This window comes from Sarcophilus harrisii, chromosome 4 (assembly GCF_902635505.1).
Source record: "Sarcophilus harrisii chromosome 4, mSarHar1.11, whole genome shotgun sequence".
NCBI lineage: Eukaryota > Metazoa > Chordata > Mammalia > Dasyuromorphia > Dasyuridae > Sarcophilus > Sarcophilus harrisii.
In genome coordinates, this window is record NC_045429.1 from 376,336,639 (window position 1) to 376,363,162 (window position 26,524).

Consider the following 26,524-nt stretch of genomic DNA (forward strand, 5'->3'; position numbering starts at 1 on the left):
AGCCATTGATAAATAATCAGAGATCTTAAAGGAGGGATAGGGACCCATATGTACAAAAATGTTTGTGGCAGCCCTCTTTGTAGTTGTAAGAAACTGGAAACTGAATAAATGCCCATCAATTGGAGAATGGTTGAATGAATTATGATATATGAATGTTATGGCATATTATTGCTCTGTAAGAAATGACCAACAGAATGATTTCAGAGAGTCCCAGAGAGACTTACATGAACTGACGCCAAGTGAAATGAGCAGAATCAGGAGATCCATTATACATGGTTATACTACACGCCTATACAATGATCAGTTTTGATGGACGTGGCTCTCTTCAACAATGAGATGATTCAAAACAATTCCAATCATTCAGTGATGAAGAGAGCCATCTACACCCAGGGAGAGGAATGTGGGAACTGAGTGTGGATCACAACATAGAATTTTCACTATTTCTGTTGTTGTTTGCTTGCATTTTGTTTTCTTTCTCAGTTTTTTTTTCTTCTTGATCTGATTTTTCTTGTGCAGCAAGATAACTGTATAAACTATGTATACATATATTGGATTTAACATGCATTTTAATATATTTAACATGCCATCTAAGGGAGGGGGTTTGGGGAAGGAGGGGAAAATTTGGAACAGAAGGTTTTACAAGGGTCAATGTTGAAAAATCACCTATGCATATGTTTTGTAAATAAAAAGCTTTAATAAAATTTAAAAATAAAGTAATTTTAAAAATAAATAAATCTGATCCTATCAGTGGAAATAGCAGCCTTTTAATACAAGACTTTCAAGTATTTGATGAAAGAATCAGAACTTAGTGTACACTTTGGAATGCAAATACATGAGTGAAGTGATAATTAGAAACTTAAATACATCTGAGCAGAATTGTAGAATTTAAAGAATCATACAGCACTTGTATTCATATGGGGTTGAAAAATATATATTTTTCAGACGTGAGCTTCCTTCAAGGGTAACAGAGAGAGTTAAGTGAGATTGGCAGTAGGTAGGAATTGTTGGGTTTTTCCTTTTCTTTTCTTTTCTATTCTTTAGGTTTTTTGACAAAGAAAAGAAAAGGGAAATATACTATGGAAGAACTGAGAAAGAAAGGAAAGGGTCTTGCTATCTCACATAACCATAGTGTTGAATATAAATATGGAAGAAATATTGAGATTCGGGGTATCTCATGGACCTCATTTTTATCTGAACTACACAAGATTTAAATATATATATATATATATATATATACATATACATACAGAGAGACAGAGAATATATGATATATAAATATATTAAAATAGAAAAACAAAAACATGAAAAGGAGAAACACAATGCCTAGTATACATTTGAAGACATATGAATGCTTTATTTTATATTCCATAATTCCTCCTTTTTCTTTTTAATTTTGACTGAATTTATTTTGTTCATGCAAAGCTTTTTTAAATTTATCATCCTAAAATTATCTATTTTGCCTTCTATGATCCTACCTTTTTTTATATTTCTTGTTGTATTTATTAAACACTAGGTTGCTCTAGTTATTTACTTCTGTATGTTGTGTACCTAATCTATTTCATTGATAAACTACTCCATTTCTTACCCATTAAAATACTGTTTTGATAATTACTGGTTTTGAATATAATTTGAGATCTAATACTGTCAGGTTACCTTCCTTTACTATTTTTTTCATTAATTACTTTGATATTTTTGGCCTTTTATCCTTCAAGAAAAAAATTTTAATAAAATTTTCTAATTCTATAAAACATTTTTGGTAGTTTGGTATAGCACTTAATAAATAAATTAAATTGGGGAGCATTTTGACATTCTTTTTGTGTGTTGTCTCCCACCTCATTCTATTATAAGCTTCTTGAGAACAGGGAACATTTTTTTAAGTTAATTGTGTAATCAGCACTTATCACAGATCCTGGCACATACTAGGTGCTTAATAATGTTTATTAGATTGTATTGAATTGTATTCCTCACTATCTCTTGCCACACCATATGACCAATGCCAAAGCAGATTTCAAGGCCCATAGATTTCACCTTTGGAACATTTCTTGAATATACTTCCTTTTCTTTTATGACACTGCCATTTCTCTAGCACAGCCCTTCATAATTTCATGTGTTGATTATTTTAAGAGCCTGCTGGTGGGTTTGCCTGCCTCAAATCTCTCCCCACTACTCCATTCAACTACTAAAATACACCTAAAGCACAGATCTGATCAGGTCATTCTATCCACTTAATAAAGTTCAATACCTTCTTATTGCTTGTAGGACCAAAAACAAAATGCTTTGCTTGACATCTGAAGCTCTTCATAACTGAGGGTCCTCCCCCTTCTTCCTGACACCTCTCCAGTACTGTTATACCTTACTTCCCAAAACATATTATTTGATCTAGTGATTCTGACCTTCTCACTATTCCACAAACAAGACACTATATCTCTTGGCTCCAAACATTGCCTCTGCCTGTCCCCATGGATGGAATACTCTCTCTCTCTTCTAACTACTGACCTCTCTGGTTTCCTCTAAATCCCAACTAAAATCCTACCTTCTATAGAAGACTTCTATAATGTTTCTTAATAATAATAATGTTGGGCAAGCAACAAGGTAACATTAATATCAAGCAATCTAGGAGCATATGACAAAAACTACTGGTTTCACTGTCCAAAAATAACATAAAAGAACCACTACTATAAGGAAATTGATTACAAATCATTTATTTGATAATGACTGCTTGCAAAATATAAGAAATGTGTTGTATTTTGAAATGATACTGCTGAAAAATAGCATAGATTGTGGGAATGTTAATTAGAGCAAGTCATCATTTGAGTGACCTATCATAGCTCTAAAAGCTTTTAGCTGTTTTTCCCCTGAGAAAATGCAGACTGTGGCTTTCTATACATAATATTATATATGAGAAAACCTCTCAGACATTGATGTCTCAGTATTCATAAAACACAGTAAGCAGGAGAATTAATTGTACTTTCATCTCCTCTACTCACTAAAGGATCACTCTGTCCCTCCATTTCCTTTATTTTAAATAAGATGCAATCCTATGAAAAAACATATCAAATAACAATGAACATCTCAATATAATAATGATAGTTCAAATACTTAGCAGCCTTTTCTAGGTTAACAATCCCTTTTTCATGCAGCTACCAAATTTATATTATTAAAAATCTTATTTGATCATGTCACCATAACTACTCAAAAATATTCATTAGTTCTCTTCTGCCTCTAGAATAAAATACAGTCTTCAGACAATCATTAAAATCTCTCCATAATCTTGCTCCTACTTACTATTCCATTCTTATTACTATTAAAAATCAGTCTCTGCTGCCATTTAATTGGGCCTGCTAGTTGTTTCTTGTACATTTGTACCTTTATTTATTTTCCATATCTAGAATGTATCTTTTCCTTGCCTCTGCCTCTTACAATCTCACACTAGGGTGCCATCTCTTAAATAAAACCTTTCTTGACTACTAAAGTAGTAATTGGTACTCTGCTAGGAGACTGGCATGAGTCAGGTCTAGCTCAAAACAACTGGTTTAAAGATCATACTTGATTCAGTACAGCATGTTAACTAGTTTCAAATGTATCAACCATGCTTGCTACCAAGATTTCAGACTTTTTCAAATTCTTACAAAATTCTCACTACTTCAAAATAGTCGAGAAGGTAAACTAAGATGTAACATCTTCTTTTAGAAACATCATTCTTTACTATTTGAACATGTAAGTAACAATGAAGGGGCCAAGAAAAGAAAAATATCAACCAATATCTTTAAAGATCAAATATTCTATCCAGGTAATGATCTGCTTTTAACATTATATATAAGTAGCATTTATAAGTTGTACAAAATAATTTGTTATCTCAATGATTATATGATTTTCTTCTAGTCCCTTCTTCTCCTTAAAGGATTCATTTTTGTACATCTATGAGGCTGTGAATCAATGAGACCTTTTAAATGCTCCTACTACTTCCTGTTGCCTGATGTCATTTGCATCACTATTGATCCTAAATTACAGTACCTTTATTTCTCTCTGCATGGTACTCTGTGAGTCTTACTGCCTCTACTCTTTAGAATTTTTTAAAATTCTGGTTCTCTCCTTTTTTTAGAGGCCCTCCAATCACAATATGTCTTTGCAATTCAACTACTTAGACCTTAAACTATTCTCTTTAACTGCAAAATAAATGTGCTTGCCAGAGATACCACACTAACAAGTTTGTTTTGTTTTGTTTTGTTTTTGGCTTACAAAATCTTTGAAATAGATACAGTTGCCCTTCATTTATGAAAATACTTTGAAGTTGCAATTGAAAAGATCCATATATAACCTGTTGTCTTACTTTTTCATGAGAGCATAGCAATTGTAATCTTAAGGGACTTTAGAGGTTATCTAACCAACAACACCACCTATAAAAATATAGAACCATGAAATTATGATTGATCATCAGACTCAGCACTTACTATATGAAGAAATTGAGATCTCAAGATGTAGTGTTATGTCCTAAAATCTTATGTCATAACTGACTGAGCTAGAATTAAAATATGTGACTTCTGACTACAAATATAGCATTCTTGCTTTTGCACTATTCTACCAACCATAGGAAACCCTTCAACATGATTCCTAAAAATTGGTTTCTCAAAATCTTCTTTTGAAACTTTCAAATTCATATCTAATGATAAGTAACAGGGGCAAGTTATGACAATCCTGAAATATTTAGTGATTGAAATATTTAGATATGTAGTGATAGTAAAGACTATGCTTCCTCCTTTTTTGAACCCTGTTCTATGTTCCACTATAATTTTGGAAAACATCTTTTAATGAACTATTTATAACTCGTCTATTTGCAAGGCAGTGCCAATCACTATGCACTTTGTGTACCCCTCTAGATTGTATAATACTTAACCTACGATATCTTTAAGCAAAATTCCTACTCTTTGTATGTATGTTCTCATTGGAAATGATTCCCAGCTAACAAGTTATAATTGGGAACAGGGCAAACATTAAACTTGGATTAATTTCCCAATTTGTGATTATTACAATGAAGTGATTTTTACATTTTTTAAAATAAAAATCTAGGGCTACTATGGAAGAATGACTTGTTCCAAAGGGAAAATGGCAATAATCTAGATATTTCTATCCATAAATCAGGAGTGACAAAACTGACATCACCTCTGAGTGATAAATCTAAAAGAAAACTGTATATGAACCAATGAATACCTTTGTTACCTTAGTTTTGACTAGTGAATCATTTTAGTTTTGGCATGGCAACTTCCAAGAAGAGTGACAAAGATTTAGTTGTATCATCCCTCTCTGGTAACTTAGATTCAATGGCCTCCTTTACTATGATTCCCCTCTTTTTATGTTCCTCTTTTCCTATGTATTTGGGTGCCTTAAGTAAGAACTAATCCTTTTCTTGATATGAGTTAAAACAATCTACCATGAAATACCTATTCCTTACGCATTATTTTTGTTTGTTTTATTTGTTTGATTTTTTTTTTGTTTATTTGTTTATTTGTTTGATTCATTGCAAAATATATTTAAATCCCAAGACAACCTAAACAAACTAAAACATTAGCAACATGAAAATATGAAGTAAAGAAATAATTAATACCATTTAAGGGAGAATAAAAGCTCAAAGAAATCTCAAGTGGGTAGAGATAAACCAATATGAAATTTGCCAGGTACTAAGGCAATATCAATATTGAGTAATCAAATTGTCAGCATGCAGGATAAAGAAAAACTGTACTCAGCAGCATTTTATTTGATAAACATTGGAGGTTTAGAGTTGACCACAAAGTGATCGTGAGCCAAAGATGTGACATGCCTGGAAAAAAATCTTAATAATGATATGATCAAGGGGTTAGAATTGCCAGAGATCTCAGAAATCGTATAATCACATTCTTCATTTTCAAGATTGGAAAAGTGAGGTACAAAATACATCAAATGATTTAATAAGGATATCTTGAAAAACAGAACAAAGTATTGTCTATGCTAAAGAGAATAATAATTATAAACTCTAATAGTTATTAAAAGAACTTTCTATACACAAAAAATATTTAAGCAAACAGAAAAATTTAAATAAAAGTTTACCTACAAAAATATAACATTCTTAAATTTATAGATTATGAAATAGAGGTTTCAATCAGCCCAATTTTAAGAATAAACTTGTATTACACATAAAAATAGTTCCAGATGAATAGTTCCAGTCCCTATCTACCTATCTATCTATCTATCTATCAATCTTTCCTTGATTAAATGTATGTGTATTTATTGTATGTGTTTGTGTATTTGAAAAATGGAAATATTGGAAGGCAATAAAAAGGCAAGTGTAAATTGAAAATGCCCCTATTTCTTATGCCATAATGTTTGTTATATGAAGCAATTACAGTAATTCTGCTAACAACATAAATAATATAAGAGAAAGAAAAGGCATAAATCTAAATGAGAGAGAACTATCCTGATTCTACTAATGAAATGATTTTTCTTTTCTTTTTGCTTAGCTAATGAAAATAATCATTTCACTCAAATATTGGAATACAAATAAAATGCACAAATTCATCAGCATTTTTGATAACAATGACAAATTCCAGAAGGAAATAATGGAAAATAAAATCCTATTCAAAATAATAAAAAAATTTTCTTGGAATTATTCTACCAAGGCACATGGAAAATATATAAATACTATTATAAAACACTCTTTAAAGATATAAGGAATTATATACAGAATAAAGATATCATTAAAGGAATATTTATTGCTTAAGTTTGGACCATGCCAATATAACAAAAATTATGATACAAATTAAAGTTTGAGTTGAGTGCTATGCTAATCAAATTACCAAGAACTATTTTAAAGCATTAGATGAATGAATGAATGAGAAAAAGTATTATTAAAAGCTTAATTTTGTACCAGGAACTAGCACTTTGCCAAGTGCTAAGACAGATATTTAAGCAAGACAATCTTGTATCCAGTAAATTTACATCCTAATTGTCAAAGAAAATGTGTAGAAGTAATGAAGAATTGGAAAGTGATCCAGAGGATATATGATTAGCTGCCCAAAGGTGATGCAAGGGATAAAAATATAGGTCTTAGAATCAGGTAAACCTGAATACAAATACAGATTCACTTATTGGCTTTGTGAATCTAAGCAAGTTGCTTATTCTCCATCTTCTTCAGGCTACTTGATGGTATAATGAAATGATAACAGTTATTTACCTCCTAAGGTTCTTATGAAGATCATATAATATAATATATGCAAATAGCTTATCATAGTTTCTGGCACATATTAGTCAACTAAATTCTTATTTCCTTCCTTCATTCTTTCTATCCTATTGATGAGTCTTAAAGTTGTCCAAAAACTGCCTTGGGAAGTTCAAGACCTGGTAAGAGAGGACTCATCAATCAAAGTGCAGAATCCCAGAGACAGAAATCTGAGTTCCAATGGGAACTTCAATGGTAAATATAGTAGTTACAAAAATCAAATTCATTCAAAGTGATAAAATGAATGGAATCTCAAAGGGATTAATTTTAAAGGTAGAAAGGGGAATTTTACTTTCAGACATCAAATTATATTGGAAAGTAAAAATTATAAATAGACTAGATAAGTGGGTAAATAATTCAATTCCATAACCAAGTATTCTATCAACCTAAGAAAATCAAGTAATTGATGAAGAATCCCCTATTTGACAGAAAACTGATGGGAAATTTTGGAAGCTGAGCACAAATTCGGTTCATATCATCATCTTATACTATATACTCAAAAAACTAAAACTTTATACACAATTTAACTATAGTATAAAAGTTACATCGAAAAGCAAACAATGAAATTAAGTAATTTTTACAAGTACAACTGGTTTCTTTGAACACAAAAATAAAATATAATTTTGATTATGTGAAATTAAATATCTTTTGCATGAATAAAATCAATACAACTAGAATAAGAGAATAACTTAGTTTAACCTCCAAGATAAATGAATAATTAACATAAATATATGACTAAATATTATTCCCTATTATATGTGTTCAAAGTATTTGAACAAATATTTCCCAATAAGAGAATCTCAAACTATTAACTATCATGTGAAAGAAAATCACTTTTACCTGAGTAAAGTCATTCTTAATCACTATTAATTATGAAAGAAATAGAAGAAAAGCAATTCTGAGGTCTAACCTCACAACTAAAAAAAAAAAGGACAGAAATAGTTAATTATGGAGGAGACATGGAACATCAAGAATACCCACCTGAGGAAATCAAGTCTTAGAGAAAATAATGGGGATATGTTAACCCTTTGCAACAATTTACTAGTGGTTATCATACTATTCCTTTTTACAATGCTTGACATCTATGCAAAACAGTAAAAGTATTAATAAATGTTTTTTAAATGTCAAAAAAGGAAAGAAAAAAACCGAAAATACAAACATTGTTGAGGGAATGTTGAATTGGTTTGACTGTTATGAGAAACAGTTCATATCAATACAAAAAAGTGATTAAATACCTATACTCTGATCTAGCTATCTTATTGCTATGTGTATACACAAGGAAATCAAAGATAGGAAGGTCCCAATGCACAGCACTTTTCATAGCAACACTTATTTGTTGTTGTTATATTAAACAAAGTAAATGGCAGTTTATTGGAGAACGACTTAAAAAAAAATCAAAGAACAGGTTAAGAATCCCTGTTCTGCATGGTGAGATCCTTCTGATATATTTTTTTTTTTTTGTAAATGACATTGCACTAATTCATCAAGATTTGATTCATTGCAAATCTTCCTTTAAAAGATCCATAACTACTTAAGAGTTTAGTTTATTCATTCCATTATTGGAGTGAATCAATTATTAGAGGGAATGAACATTTTTCTATACCCTTACCTAAGTGCACTTTCCTAAGCACTTTACAATTATCATCCCATTTGATCTTCACAACAAACCTAGAATATAGGTGCTGTCACCAGCCCCATTCTACATATTAGAAAAGGAAACACATATAGACTAAGTGACTTTTATAATGTCACATAGCTAGCAAATTTGAGGTCATTTGAACTCAGATCTTTCTGACTCCATGTTCAGAATTATATTCACTGCAGAGTTTAGCTACCACAAAACAAATGAACAATGTTTGATGTTCTATATGATGTAAGAGTCTGTTAAAGAGACAGGTCTGCAAAAAGTAGATAGACAGAGATGAAAGATAAATAAATAGACATATAAATACATACATGCACACATATATGTATATGTACACACTGAGTGGTCACATGACTCAACACAACACACTTTCAATCCTCTCAAGGGCCAGTGCTACCTCCACAAGTGATCCACCTTGCTCCTAGTATATTAATATTGGGCACAGATGATCCTCAAATAAAGCAAGATGAAGGATCCAAGAGAAGGATCAGAATTAAATCATTTCACATGTATTTGTGTGAAGACAATAATGCAAAATTTGAGAAATTTGCAAATTTAACTGGCTATGTGATAGATGCAAAAAAAATTTTGTGATCGCTTTACCTTTGATAAAGTGCTGGGTGATTAGATAAAGAATGACATTCAACAGGCAATTATAGCTGCTCTATGGTGATTTCTTGTTAAAAGAACTAATCCAGAAGGCCCTATTCTAATATTCTGCACAGAATGGATCACTCAATTCTTCACATTTCCTGGAATAATGTGGTGGAACAGTAGACTTGACCTGGAAAGCACTCACAGAAGCTGAATGGAAATATAGCTTTAGAATGGTCCTTGAGAATAGGCTTTTCACATAGGGCAACAAGTTGAAGCCACATTATAAGTGGGGAATGCATAGGAGTTGGATTTGGAAATCCAACTGTTCATTATTCTGTTGATGAAACCATTGATCATAAAGGAAAACCCTCTGAGAATGACCAACTGAAGAAAATGGATCATACATTTACCATAACTCCTATTTATACAAATATCTGTACTGTCCACAGACAGAATATATAATTCTGTTGGTTCCAAAGTCTATTTGGTATAGTTTCTGTTTCAAAAAGAAACTATAAAGTGAGATTAAATAATAATGTGCTTTTAAAAATAAATGAAGAGCTAAAATGTGATTTATTCCATAAATTAGTCGTATGGTTCTACCTTATTTTACCAATTGCAAATAAAAAAAAAAAAAATTTGCTTGATAAAATACCCAACCAACTTTAAAAAAAAAATAACCCTGACATCATGTCTATAATTTCCTTTTACACTTGGATGAAATTAAGCACAAAGATTTATCACATTTAAAGTTGATTAGGTATTACACTGTCATCTCATTTGCACTTTGCTTTAATAACAGCATACTGAGAAGAAAAATAGAATTAGTGGCAAGACTTGGAATCATAAAATTGATTAAGTCAAAATTTGCTATGTCTCAGTTTTCTCTGCTGTAACAGTACTTATTTTAAATAATCTATCTAAATCAAAGGATTTCTATAGTGAAAGCACTGTTTAAATTGTAAGCAAAATATAATATAAATTACTAATATGATTATGTCGCTCTAACCTTTTATCATTCAAAATCCAATTTCCTAAGTGGAGAAGATCAAAACTAAATAGGAATTGAGTATTTCTGGATTTTTTTTCTTCATATGTTCTTTCTTAAGTTCATCCTTTCTATTTTGCTCTAAATAGAATAAAATTTGTGATAGTGAAATTTGTCTGGTATTGGTATATTTCATGGATTGATGAAGCTTTCTCTGGCTATTATTACCTTTGTTGATCTGTCATTTTCCTGATACATAAGAAGGTATTTAATAAATGTGTTGATTTGGTTTCCTATAGCAGTTTTTGTTTATGCTGCATAATCAGAAATTTATTCTTTATTTTTTAATCTTTTGAAATCTCATATTCAGAGGTCTCATCCAATTACTAATTTGGGGTCTTTTGCCCTTGTTATAAAAACCCATACCATTATATCATTACTATCTAGATTTGTGGAGCAATATGTCTATGAATCATGGTTGTTATGATATATAGCTATGATTCATAGAATACCATAATTAAGGGACACTCAAAATTATAAGTAATTTAAGGAACAGCCAAAAAAAAAGAAGAAGAAAAATGTAAGTAGGTTGCAGGTTATTACCAGTGTGAGAAATGAGTATTTCTCCCTTACATTTAATAATTAGTTATTGTATTAAGACCAACTTTTTTTTTTGTCTTCTGTACTTCATCTTCTCAGCCAGTGTGAGAAATCTTAGGCAGAGATTTATCCATGCTATTTCTTATCAGAAAATAAGAGAAATTCTAAATTTGAACAGAAGGGTGCATTCCTGCTCATTGTGTTTTCACAGATAGATCTAGGGAAATGTTGATATCCCAAGATCCTCATCAGAATATAGTCTGTCCTCTCCTTATATTTTCTCATTGTTAACCAATCAGAATTGATTGACACTCTCACTGGAACACCCACTTTATCAATAGCAAATAAACTGTGAATCTACCTCCATGAAGGGTCTTTGGTCTAAGAGAGAAAGCTAAATTTATTAATAAATGTTATTTTATTAGTTATTATTATTATTAACTAATGACCTTATTAATGAAATGATTAAATTATGCAGAAACTATGTCCCTCAAACTTTTTAATTGTCACACCAATAAACATATTTGTGAAAGACAAAGTGTAAAAGATAACAGGGACATTTAACATCAGTCAAGCAAGCAAAAGTTTATTGAGGGTTTTTTTTTTTTTTTTGTGCTTTTTCCTGAGGCAATTGGGATTAAGTGACTTGCTCAGTGTCACACAACTAGGAAGTGTAAAGTGTGTAGGAGACCAGATTTGAACTCAGATTCTCCTGACTTCAGGGATGGTGTCTATCCACTGTACCACCTAGCTGCCCCTATTGAGTTCTTAATACATGGGAGGAACTTTATTTACTAAGGACTGGGAACATAAAGAAAGGAAATAATTCCTTTCCACAGGAGTTTATATTCTGATAGGGTAGAGGTAAAGGGTAGGGAGAGGAACACTATTTACATGTATGAGTAAATATAGCATTTATACACTACAAGGTATTTGTGGGGTAAGGTTGCTCCATAAGTTGTGGGAATCAGAAAAGGCTTCGTGAAGAAAGTAGTCCTTCAGCTGATTCTTGAAGGTAAAAAATTTATAATTGTATAGTTATATGAGAAGGATGAGAAAGAATAGATATATAAGACCAAGTAGTACCATCAAAATAACAAAAGAATGAAGTATTGGGTGAATCCTCTATAAAGAAATAAAGGCATGAAGAAGAAGAGAAAATAACATATGAGAAGTCACCTGTTTACTACTGGATTAAGTAATATTGAATCATGAAATCATCAAAATATCATTTAAATACTGAAGACCTGAATTATATTGAATCAAAATATAAAATGTATCATTGACAATTATTTTCATTAAATTAAACTTTCTTTTTTTCGTAATCCAAAACATCTAAAATTCCAAGGAGAAAATGAAAAAAAAAAAAAAAAGAAAAAAGAGGGGAGGAAAAACAATACAAAGATCTGAAAGATCTATCTGAAAGAGCTTCTTCAACCCCCCCACCCACACACACACACACAATATTCTAAGTAGTACTAAATTTATACAAAACTTTTCCTATTTCCAAATGGGATGGATTGACTCTTATTCCATTAAAATCCTCTTCATGTAATTCTTGCTTTTTGATTATTATCATTAGTCTTCATAGCACTTGTATGGGACAATTGCTCTCTCTGTATATTTCTTTTCTATATCTATTACTTTTTGATTTGTAACAATTACAATAACACAAAAATCAAGTTATTTCTTATTGGAGTATAATTAGTTGGTTAAAATTCATTAAAGTAAATTTTAAGAGGATATATTCAAAAATGCTATCATGAGCTAAAATATTCTGCTCACTGCTTGATGTAAATGTTCTTTGTTGTTAGAGGCCGAAGCCTCTAAAGATTTAAGTATACTTAGGAAATCTGCAACTAGCAGAAGTTATTTGAGTCTGTAGTCCTTTAACTTGCCATCGCTTAGTCCCCCTGATTTATCCTCTTTGTTCCCCCCCCCCCAAATCCTGCACAAGTTGCATTTGCAGCAAAAAAAAAAAAAATCTTGATGCTGTCAATATTGTCTTAAGTGGTGGTGGCACCCAGTAAGTCACAAAAAACTTTATGCAGAATTAAAAATTACCTAAGACCACTATGGGTCTCTATTACCCCTTCTAAATTGCTTTATAATAATACCAATTATCTTCATTTTGACATAAAAATAATGTCTGCTACTTTTGCAAACATTCACTGATCTATCAAAGATCTTATTTTAAAGGGCTAAGAATTAATATTGGCTGTGCTTGTGCATGATCTCTTGCTGAGACAGTATGACAAAGTGTATAGACAGTCAATGGTTATTGTGAGGATCAAATGAGACAATATTTGTAATGCAGTTAGCACAATGTCTAGAATATATTTAGTGCTTAATAAATGCTAGTCCTGCTCCTCATCCTCACCATCATATTAAATGCCTGGAATAAAAAAAGGGACAAAAAACAGCTCCTGCTTTGAAGGAGCATATAGTTGAATAAAATAGATATTATGCAAACAACTGTGTAAAAACAAGATAGAGGATAATATCCTAATACTGAGTTCAATCCTATACTAGACATTTACTAGCTTTGTGATTTTAGTCAAGGTTTCTTTCAGATTTCAATTTCCTCCTTTGTGTAAGGTGAATGATACTGATAGCACCTATTTCTCACAGGATTATTGTAAGGACTAAAGAAGATAAAGTATGCAAAGTGCTATGTTTGCCAAATTAAAATGATATATAAATATCAGTTATTTTGTTTATTATTATTAAGATATGAAGTCATTTCTACTGTTACTATTACTTACCTATATTTATTTAGTGTTTGAAATGTCAATTAGCCACCTATTATCTAGTAGTCTCTCAATTTATTACATCTGAAGAAAGAACATATATAACTTTAGCAAAATAAGCATCATTTGAGGTTCCTACAAGGACCCAGGAACACTGGTCTACAGTAATCTGACAAAATATGGTAAGCTTTACACTCTTCCAATAATATAGTTTGTTTGTTTCTTGAGACTTAGATTCTCATCTCTCTTTGTTTTGTCTCTAATTCCAGTTCTTGCCATGCTAATTCCTACTTGACTTTGGTAGCTATATAGCTATATAGATAGTTCACACATTAAATTCCTCTACCTCTGGTTCCCTAACTCTCAAAATCTCATAGTTGAAAGGGACATGAGATATCAAAATCTAAACTATTCCCAAACAATAATCTCCTCTATAACATCCCAATAATGAGCATTCATCCTTTATTTGAATGCTAATGTTGAGGAAAGCAATATTTTCTTAAGTAGACCATTCTACTTTTACTTGGTTCTCATTTTGTAACTTTTTAAAAATATTGAGCTGAAATATGCCCTTTTACAACTTCCACTCATTCTAAGAAGGATTCATTCAATGAATTCAATTCTTTATAACCTGGCAACTATACAAGTCTGAGGTATTTTGTGTGCTACTCTAGATGTAGAAAGAAGCATAACTACTGACTGGTGGGAAAAGTGCTGGACAGACCACTAAGAATGACTGCATACATAGAGCCCTACTAAGTTGGTTGCAGACATTTGTTGAAGAAATATGTATAAAGAGGATGCTCTAGAAAGAAAAAAAATGAAAAACTTAGAAATACCAGACATTAATGGAAAGCCAGTCCCATGAAGACTTTGAACTTGAATTGAATTCTAGAGGTTGATAGAAAGGATCCCTTATGCTAAGATTATTCTTTCTTTCCTAGTTTGAACTGAGATCGAATTGCTGAAGAACTTATTCACTCTAATGTATTCACTGATATATTCTAATTTATATAATTTTGATACCTATCTGCTATTGTCTGGATAAATGACTTTCATTAGTATGATTTTTTTATGTTAGCAGTGGTATAAGAAGGAGCTAAGCTAATGAATATAAACTAAAGCTGCCCTTCCTCTTGAGAGAAATAGTGCCTCTTTTGCTTGAACTTTATATGCTTAAACTAGATAGATATTTAAGCTGAGGAGATAGTTATAATTACAGCACAACATCTTTCCTGCAAATAAGTTCAAGAATAAGGCAATCCTTTTCTCTGTACCCTTTAAAGCAGTAATTGTATTCTGGCTTGAAGAGGAGCGGGCAAAATGCTATTGACATGCCATCCATTAACTATATCATATATTTGCACAACCCATGATACCTTATATTAGAATAATTTATTAAATGCTAACTACTTATAAAACATACTACCAGGTGAAAATTTATATTAGCCTTAATCTTAAAAGAGTTTATAATCTAACATGAGGAATGAGAAAAATATATAATTTGTTATACTATAGGATAAAGAGGCAACATGGTATAATAGATAACCAGTCTTAGAATCAAGAAGATATCTATTCTAACCCTGTCTCTGTCTATGTGACCAGGACAAATTATTTAACTATGCAATGAGGACAAATTAACTGTGTCACAGTATAATCTAAATCTGCATCTACCTTTGCATATGTAGAGAAAATTCTCAAAATAAGCTCATAGGTCCAGACTATTATAATAAAGTAGAATACAATAAGTATAAAAAATGTATCCAGAAAAAAATGTGTAAAGAAAAATCACTATTATCAGAGGGAGATGAGATAACTAAGTCTTCATGGAAGAAATTTATTTCTGAGGAATAAGGAGAGGCACAATGTGAAATAAGCCTGGATATTTACTATGGAATCAAAATATGGAGGCCTTAAATCCCACTATTAGACTTCACTTACATTCTAAGCAAAGAGAGACCAAATTTTAAGAAAGAGTAACATGATCAGATTTCTGGGCTTGGGAATATCATTTGCCAAAATCTGTGAAGTATGAATTGGAGAAAGAAATACTTGAGTTAGGAACACTAATTAGAAGTCCATGGCAAATAGTAATAAAGATCTATAAAGAGTAGGTACATGAGTGTGGAGATGAATGCAAAAAATACTATTGAAGTAGAATTAGTAAGACTTGGCAATTGATTAGATTTATGTGGATGAGGGAAAGAGAAGACTTAAAATAATTCTGTGCTGTGAACCTGGACATAGTGAAGGATGGTATTACTCTTAACAGTAAGAGGAAACATTTAAAGAGTTACTTCTATTCAAAGGGCAAGCATAAATGAATCACACAAGACGTGATTAGGGAACCTTCTCTCTTCTACACATAAAATTTCCACAGGCCACATTCCTCTGCTAGTACCTGCTTATCTGCTCGTAATTTTTGATGATCTGAATATCTCACATAAAGTATTGCTCTGCTGGACTTGGTAGTTTCATGATGGCTGGTGGTTGTAATAGTAATTTAGACATTGCCCCCAGTACAGTTTTTTGGGCTTTGTCTCTTCAGAGCCAATTGTTGGCCATCTCAGATCTGATAAGGTAGGACAGGGCTTCTTAAACTTTTTCCACTCACAATTCCTCTTCAACTGAGAAATTTTTATATGAGCCAGGGTATGTAGATACATAAAGTAGGACAAATCAAACATTTACTGATGATAAATAATAATTTTAGAATCCCCACATTTAGTTATGAGACCCCATACGGGGTCATGCACCATAATTTAAGAAGTTGGGAATTACTGGGATAGGGGGTGGAGGGAGGAAGGAGAAAAATCGGAACAGAAGTGAGTGCAAGGGATAATGTTGTAAAAAATTACCCTGGCATGTGTTCTGTCAATAAAAAGTTATTAAAAAAAAAAAAGAAGTTGGGAATTAAAGTATGATTGAAAGTAATTAGCATAGTACCTAAGGAACAGTGGGCATTTAATAAAATGTTTGTTGACTGACTGGCTAGCTACAGCTAGACTGATAAAGGCAGATTGAGAATTCTTTTGTCATAGCCACCACATTCACCCAAAAAAGCCCTAAATTTGAGTGGAGAAAACAAATATCAATTGCAATATATATCTAACTTAGGGATAAACATTTTCAAGCTCTTTCCTGGTCTATCTTGTAAGTTATTTCATCAATATTATAGAAAGCAAATACAGGTTAATGAAACGAGATCATTATTTTCTCTTGGTTTGAATCCTTATCTTTATTATGCTCATTTGTCAGTAGCAAAACCCCTTTGCTTTGGGATTTTATTTTGTTCAAGAAAAAGAAAAACAAAACAACTTCATTGTCTTCCAACACTGTTGTGGGAACTAACTGCTCAGAGACGATAACTAAATGAGTGGAGCTGATGACATCACTGATAGAATATAAAGAAAGAAGAAATTAGAACCTAGGAAAGAGTTTTGGGGAAGTGCCATATTTAATAGAACAAAGGAAGAGGATGATTCACCACAGACAGTTGAAAAAGAATGGACAAAAAAGTAGAATAACAAAATGAGAATAGAATACAATTTAAATGCTATAAGCAGCCTAAAAGGAATGAAGAGTAAGAATAGGAAAAAAAAACTATTAAATTTAAAGTTAAAATATGAGTTAATAGCAATAGCTGACATTTATATGTTTTCTTCCAACTCATTGACAAAATTGCTGAACAACCTAGGGCTAAGAACATAAGTGACTCTTCTCCATTAGAGATTGTCTTCCACAATGATATTATTCCATTAAATACTAAACTTTTTAATCTAATCATTAAACAAAGTATGAATCTACCTAAAAAATCTTTTCAAATCAAACTTTTCTTTTAAAATTATATCTGTGAATGGCATGAAACACTTTGTATTAACATGATGAAAGCATGCAGAGTTCCTGACATTCATTTGTTACACCTATGTAGTAATCTTATCAAAAAAAAGATGAATTTAGCCAGACATAACTTGTTTTTTAAGAAGCCATGGCAATCTTAGTATTCTTATTTTACTTTCTAATTGCCCAGAACTCACTACTTTAAAATAATAAATTCCAAAATTTTTGTGAAAAACTGAAATCAAATTCATTAGTCTATGATTTCAAAACTCTATCCTCCTTATTTATTTATTTGTTTTTGAAAATTAGAATGTTTACTCATATCCAATATTGAGGCAACTCTCACTTTTCAATATTTTTAGTTACTTAGAGTAGCTTAAAAAATAAAAATTTTCAGATCTTTAAATACCCTTGGCTGAGGCACATCTGTCTTCGTAATTTAAATTCACAAAAGACAGTTCTCTTACTATCTTATCTAATAATCTTAAGTTTCAATTCAATGTTAATCCTTATGCTTTTGTGCTTCCCAGTCTAAAATCATTCTATTTGTGAGGAGAAAAAAAAATAGGGAAATTCATTGAGAAATACTGCCTTTCACCCCTGAGCAGCTGTTCTCATCTATTCTTTGATCTTTCCTCTTATATAAAGATTAAAAAAAAAAAAGAAAAAAGAAAAAACTTTACACTGTCTTTATAGTTTATCATGAACTTTGGCTTGTTCTAACCTTTGGAACTTCTGGCTTGTGTCGTAATTATACTTTCTTTCCTGTCATCTTTATTTTGGTCTCATTATTCCCTTTCCTTAAGTGAATCATAAAATTATGGAATTAAAGCTTGGAAAGACCATCTAGGTACCAATTTTCATCTCCTAATTTATAAACACATTAATTGAGGGTTAAGAATGTCCTTAATGCCTAAGGACATACAAGTAGTAAGTAAAAGAAGTCACGTATATGAAGCATATATGAAATCATGTCTTCTAATTCCAAATGTACATTCTCTCCATTATCCTCTGTTGCCTCATTGGTGTGTCACTTTTTTACTAGACATTGAATCTTCCTATGCTGTATTTACTTCAGTGTCTGATAGCTTTAAACAAACATTATCTTATTTCACATAGTGTTCCTGCTATTTGAGATTAAAAAAAAAAAAAGCATTGCCTTATTGATCATCTAATATATCCAGGGTATAAATAAGCCCTTCAATCCCATAAGTAAGGAGTAGTCATACAGTTTCTTCTAGAAGACTTCAGTGAGGAGGGATCCACTACTTTCCAAGGCACCTCTTCCTCTTTACAATGACTTTATTTTTTAGGAAGTTAGAAAACAAAAGTGTCAGTTCACTGTTGCCCTCTGTTGATACCAGTGTGACTTGGAGACTGAGGAAATGAAATACCAACCCACTTAATTTAAAATACTTGGAGAATCATTTAGAGTCATCACAATATATGCTAATTTTTCAAATCATTTCAGTTGGCTATGACATACCTATGTCAATGTTTTTGTTTGTTTTTTTTCAAATGTCCCCTAGTAAATTCAATATAATTTACTTCAAAAAACAAGAGTGATTGTTATCATCCTCCTTTATGAGACTCAGGATCACTCAAAAGCTTAACAGGCCAAAAAAAAAAAAAAAAAAGCCAAACCGATTTAAAATATTTATTGTCTAGACTACTGAATGTGGCTTAATGGACAATCCATTGAGTTGGTCTTTTAATACATTTATGATAGACATATTTGAGGAAGACAATTAGACCACGAATTAAAGACAAGAAAATGTACTAGATTTCCTTTGTGTGAATCTATAGTATTTTCAGTGTCCCCAGACTTCTCATTGAAATATAAATGCATCATAAAAGATCACAATTTATGAAAAATGATGTCTGTCACCAAAAGGCATAATAAAAGAAATGTATGGTGGGTATAAGTAGGCTATAGTATATTATCAATAATGAATTGTTAATGATCATTTAAAATGATGATAAAAGGTGTTATTAAAGATTTGTACTCAAGTAGGGTGACTGCTCAGGTAATCAAATGACAAAAAGAAAAACTCCTTGCAGCTCTAATACGTTTATATATTAGGAAGAATTCTCATATCAAACAGTCCCTAGGAAGGATTTATGGGAAACAACAGTCAAACAGGATGAGAAGGATGGACAGCTGTATTATTCTAGAAAATACTCACATTATAGAAATCACAGATCTTTTGAGGTATATAAAATAAGTGTCACATTAACATCCTAAGTTACTTATATTTCTCCTTTTTTTATTTTATCAACAATCCATAGATGCTTCTTAGAATCTTCTACACACTCTTGTTGGGAATTTTAAAATTAGTATGGGGAGATAGGAATTAAATAGTTGCCAAAAAGTATTTGAGAGATAAGTATTTTTATTTCTCCTAGGTGCTAGTGATGTTGTTTTGGAGAGAAAAGTTTGCCAGATACTTTAATTGTAGTTCTGCTAAAATATAAACCAAGTCTTAGGATAGTAAGCAAAGAAGAAATAAATGTAAAAGTGGGGAGAAAACCAAAAAGAAAAGAAGAAATGATGAATGAATAAAGAAAAATGTCAAATGAAACATGATTCTTTTCTAAAGATTTTTTCATCAATTTAGAAAAAGCAGGAAAGATTTTGTATAGTTCATGCTATTCTTTATTTCTCCCTCCTTATTACATTTTGCTTTATATTTTCCAAGTTTTCTGCAACCACCTTTCCTTCTTATTTTGAAGTAACTATAATATGATCTCTCGTTTAGCTTTTATCAGATAATTTGTCCTTTGCTCCTATCTCATTTTGCAGTTCGATTTGATCTATCACACCAAAAAGAAATATGGATTTGAGGCATAGCTAAATAAATCAAACAAAGTAAACCATGTCCTTTCAGAAGAAACTGGGTTTCATTCCCTAGAGAGAAAAGAAAAACAAGGAATTGTTTAAAAGCTACTAAAAAAGTTTAAAATTAATCTGAAAGATTTGTGCAGATATGTTTATTTTTCATACATGCACATGCATGGGCATAAATAAGTGAAAATATTATATAAACATCCATGTGTGTCTAAAGACATATATATATATATATATATAATGTACATATATAAATATATACATATATATGTCTGTGTGAGTAAGATGGAGGCACTGTGCACTCTCATTCTAAGGTCTAGTTTTAATATTTCTCCCTTTTGGAGAATTTTGGATTAATTTTTAATGAAGCTGCATTGAGGCAAAGTAACTGGAAAGGGAAAGGCAATAATCAATCATCAGAGCATACCCTGGTCAAACCACATCTGGTATATTATATTCATTTCTTTGTACCACATTTTAGAAAGGTTTTTGACAGGCTGAAGTGGTATCAAGAGAATTTCAATCAGGATATCTGCAGCCATTTTATATGATGTGGATGTTACAGGAATTTGAAAATATTTCAGACAGTGGAGATATCGTCTAGTAGGAATATGATGGCTATTGTCAAGTATTTGAAGGACATCATATGGAAGAAGAATTAGACTTGTTCTGATTTTTCCAGAAAAATTCAGTTAGGAGCAATGCACAGAAATTGAAAAGAGAAAGATGTAGATGTAGGATTATTGTAAGGGAAAGGGGAAAAAATCTTTCTATTTAACAAACAATAAACAAATAATTATTAAATCCCCTTTATATGTTATGATATGTATTCAGGGATAGAGATATAAAAAACAAAAATAAAAATGAAACAATTTCTCCCCCCTCAAAAAAAAAAGAACTCACAAACTACTAGGGTTGGAAAATAATGGTATGGACAAGATAAGAGGTCACACCACTAGTAGTTGAGGAAATTTGAAAAAAAAATTCATGTAGAAGTTTAACAATTAGAAACATCCAAAACAGGAATGTGCTGGCCCCTATACTGAATAGGGAATTCTTAAGAAAATATGAATTAGACCAGATAGCTTGTTTCCTTTCAACTTTGATATGCTCTAATTTTTAGGTAGTGTTTTAGAGTATTTAAAAGTGTGCGTTTGTGTATATATGTGTAGACCTACATTTTATGCCTATATATGTGCATTCTCTCTCTCTCTCTCTCTCTCTCTCTCTCTCTCCCTATATATATATATATATATATATATATATACACATATACACATATATGTACATATGAGTATATGTGCATAGTGCTTGCATACATATATTTATTTGCATGTATATATGTTTATGTATATAAATATACATGCATATATATTTATGCCTATACTAAAAGTTTAAACCATTATTTTTCTCTTTTCTTACATCATGCTACTTTTAATCCGTCTGACAGGTTTATTTCCAAAATAGTTTTCCTTGGTGCACAAAGGCTGTTTTTACATGGCTGCCACAGAACATAATGCCAAAAAAATCCACTGGCTCTAATTTACCATAACTTTATTATAGACTGTTACATGATTTTTGCAAAGAGTATAAATTAAATGGCATTTACTGAGTTTTTCTTATATACATCATTATACAAATTCCTCTAATTTCATACAACCACATAAAAAGTATCAGTAGGCTTCTGATCCATAATTAATCATTTTTGAATCTAGGGCAACAGCACAAATTAATCCCAGGGCAAGTAACACGAAATGTATCCTCAAATTATCTTTGTTAAGAAAAATTCAAGTGTGAATGACATGCAAGAAAGGTCTAGTGCATTGAGAGAGCTGAAAGGAATGGACGGAATGAGCACTCTGTATGCTGGAAGCTTTATGAAAGCAACAAGGGACAGAGTAGCATATATGTCAATAACAGAGAGAAGATGTAGAGAATTACCCAACAATATTTTCCAAGACAGGATATAAAAGGCAATTGAAAGAAAATGTAAAGTTATAAAATTAGCTGTTTAAAGAAACTGCTTAAAATATATTCATCTGTTTTTATTGATTATAACAATTTCAAAATGAAAATAAAAGAAAACATCTGAATATCTAAAAGAAGAGTGTCCAAGTGTCTATATCCCTTAGCAAATACAACTTCATTTTCTTAAAAAAAAAAAAAAGAAAGAAAGAAAAGACTGTAACTAATTCATTTTACAAAAGCAAAACCTGATGCCAAGTGATAAATAAATTTGTGGTATTATATCCACAGAAGGAATCATTGTTTATCTTAAAGGTAGCATTAGATATAGGGAAATGAGGGAACAAAATTGGATTTGAGCTGAGGGATAAATGAAATATTTATTTGTAAACTTTTTGGTGTGTTATTCAGCCTTAAGCTACTGAGTTTCTTTTCAATGTTTTTAATTTGCCTCAGTCTGATATTTGTTATTTTAGTAAACATTAGACAGAACTATAAAGAACAAAGGATTTTTAAAGAACACCAGTTTTTTGGAATATCAGGTACCTATTAAAGGGGGAAAAATGCCTTTACTTAAAATCAATTGCAATTCTATATGATATAATTTATCTTTTAATTATCTATTTTTAAAGTTGTAACAAATCTATCAAACATTTACATAAATTCTATCATCCAAGAATAATACAAGATTCAAACAAATTCTCTTTGAATAGTCTCTTATCCTTCTCTTTACTAGATATTAAGTTTGTTGCCATATGAAGTTACCAATACATATTTAAAATATGGATTTATAAATTATCATATAAATAATATAATATTAATAATTCATATCATGTCGTGTATTCAAAAACTTCTGTTACAAAAAAAACAAACAAACATGATTTTATTCCAAACCTAAGTACATCACAAACATCTAGCTAGTAAAACTGCTTCCTAAGTATAATCTCTTCCCTTCTCAACATCAAAGACATAATCCTCTGCTTTGGAATGCTATCATCTTGCCAAATTTAACCCTGAGTTAATTCCATTGACCACCTCCTTAACACATATGTTTGCTACTGAACAGAACTGGAGGAAATTGGCTGACTATGTTGACTACAGCATCATCTACAAGTTCATCTATTAGTCAATAAACATTTAATAAAACCTTACTATATGGCAAGAACTATGCTAAGCTATGATGATATGTAAAGATGAAAAAGACAAAGCCTTTTCTCAAGGAACTAACAATTTAACAAGGGGAAGGTTAAACAAGTGGGTTGAAGGGAGGATGAGGAAACAAGAAAAGAAATATATACGAATTGTAAACTATGTATTTCTTATTAGACTTAAAAATAATAGAACCCCTCAAACTTAATATCTGCCCAATAGGTTATATTCTATCAAATATTGAAATATATAGACATTTTCAAAAGAAATATTTTGACCTAAGGCATTATGTAATATTTTTTAATAATATGGATACCTTATAATGTTATAACCACATGTTATTAGATTTCAGCTCATACAACAAAACTCATCTATGCAATGGAATGATATTCAAATATTAGAAAACAAAAACATCTTCACTGATCAAGTACTTTAAATCTCTCTGACATAATTTTAATTCTTAAAAATTAATTCTGCCACAAAGTGACCTTTCCCTTCTGTGATCTTCCATATAAATATATAAATCTGGACTACCTAATCAAGTATTTGGTTTTAGTGAGATGTATTATTCCCTTATCATTCCTGAAATATATCTTATATTCCCAATATAATTTTCAGTAGTTTCAGAGTAAAAGCTGTTATTAGTGTGTGTGTGCATGCATGTGTGCATGTAGCTTCTATAGAGTATAAATTACTATAAATAAATTTCCATATTCAACCACTTTATTCCTCCTCCAGGCTTGTACTTCTTTTTCTTTTTTTTTTATTTAATAGCCTTTTATTTGCAGGATATATGCATGGGTAACTTTACAGCATTAACAATTGCCAAACCTCTTGTTCCAATTTTTCACCTCTTACCTCCCCACCCCCTCCCCTAGATGGCAGGATGACCAGTAGATGTTAAATATATTAATATAAATTAGATACACAATAAGTATACATGACCAAAATGTTATTTTGCTGTACAAAAAGAATCAGACTCTGAAATATTGTACAATTAGCTTGTGAAGGAAATCAAAAATGCAGGTGTGCATAAATATAGGGATTGGGAATTCAATGTAATGGTTTTTAGTCATCTCCCAGAGTTCTTTTTCTGGGCATAGCTGGTTCAGTTCATTACTGCTCCATTAGAAATGATTTGGTTGATCTCGTTGCTGAGGATGGCCTGGTCCATCAGAACTGGTCATCATATAGTATTGTTGTTGAAGTATATAATGATCTCCTGGTCCTGCTCATTTCACTCAGCATCAGTTCGTGTAAGTCTCTCCAGGCCTTTCTGAAATCATCCTGTTGGTCATTTCTTACAGAACAGTAATATTCCATAATATTCATATACCACAATTTATTCAGCCATTCTCCAACTGATGGACATCCATTCAGTTTCCAGTTTTTAGCCACTACAAAAAAGGGCTGCCACAAACATTCGTGCACATACAGGTCCCTTTCCCTTCTTTATAATCTCTTTGGGATATAATCCCAGTAGTAATACTGCTGGATCAAAGGGTATGCACAGTTTTCAAGTGATTCTTATTGTCTGAAAGCATTATTAATTGTGATTTTTTTAAAATGAGTATAGAAGATGAGCTTATTATGTGGTTTACTGTCATTTCCCTCTCTAAAACCAATAAAGAATTTTCTTGGAAATGATTTCTAAGGAAAGAGCCAAGATAGTAGAGAAGCATTCACCAAATCTCTCCTAATGTTCCTTCCAAAAAACTTTAAATAATGCTTCAAATTGAATTTTGGAGTAGGAGAGTCAACAAAACATTAGAGTTAGACAGTCTTTCAGCTTAGATTGAAAAAAGAAATCTATATCTATCCCACAGCCCAAATGCACGTAAAAGAAGTGACGGAATTAAATGTTGTCAACAGAAGCAGTAGCAACTTTGGAAGCCCTCAAACAAGAAATGGTAAGGGGACCTGGCGATTCTGACCAATTCTGGGCAGAAAAAAAGTGTAGTGTATGCCAATGCTAGAACTAGACAAAAAATCAGTAATTGTTTGATAATCTCCATCTCTATTCTCATTTCTTGGTCATAGTTGAAGAGTAGAAAAGAAACATGTTCTGTCAAAAGAAAGTGGAAGCCCTATGGAACAACCATTTGGCAATTATTTTGCCTATACCAAATTTTAGGATATAGTTTAAGGGCAGAAAGAAGCATCTTTGTTCAAGAAATGGAAGTCCTGAGGTAAAATATAACTTCATGCCCTGAGGGATCTCTGACCCTTAGAAAAGGCATTATTTCCAATCCAAAGAAAGAGGATGCCTGTGGAGCAGTATGCATTGCATGCCAAAGGAATCAAAGACTCTTCCTGGGGAAGAATCAGAGTTCAGACCAAAAGAACAATGACCATACATCTCCCCAAATCATACCACCTTGGAAGCACAGAAAACTTCGAAATCACCAGTCTTAAACTTTATATTGTAAAGGGCAAAATACTTAACCCTGAGCCATCACTTCATTTGCTAATGCCCTAGTGTTATTCTGCATCTCTTTACTTTGCCAGTCTTTCCTAATTCCCAGGGCTTCAGAGAATCATCTAGCCATTGATCTTTTGGAGTGTCAACCAATTTTAACCCAACTTACCTCTTCTGAGGCTTTCAGAGGTCTCTGGCTATGATTTCTCAAACTGTAGTTTAATAACTGATAGCACACTCAAGAACAGATATATGTAAACTTAAAGTCCTTTATTATACTTGCTCACATATTGCCCTGGCCTATTAACTCCCATGTGGACAACAGGTCTGCAAGAGACCCACATGCTCACTACCTGGAGCCTTACCTCTCAGCCATCCATCCTCTTGGCTTCCCTGGGACAAAGAGGCTGACCTCTTGCTGCACAGGGCTTAAGAAGGGTCTGTGAGGTCACATGCACAGCCAATCAGAGAAGG

General features: G+C 31.6%; 1 pseudogene; it reads left to right on the top strand.

Annotated features, from left to right (window-relative positions):
- The first annotated feature begins 7,323 nt into the window (after nucleotides 1–7,323).
- Nucleotides 7,324–10,009, top strand: LOC111720952 (annotated as a pseudogene).
- Nucleotides 10,010–26,524: the final 16,515 nt, after the last annotated feature.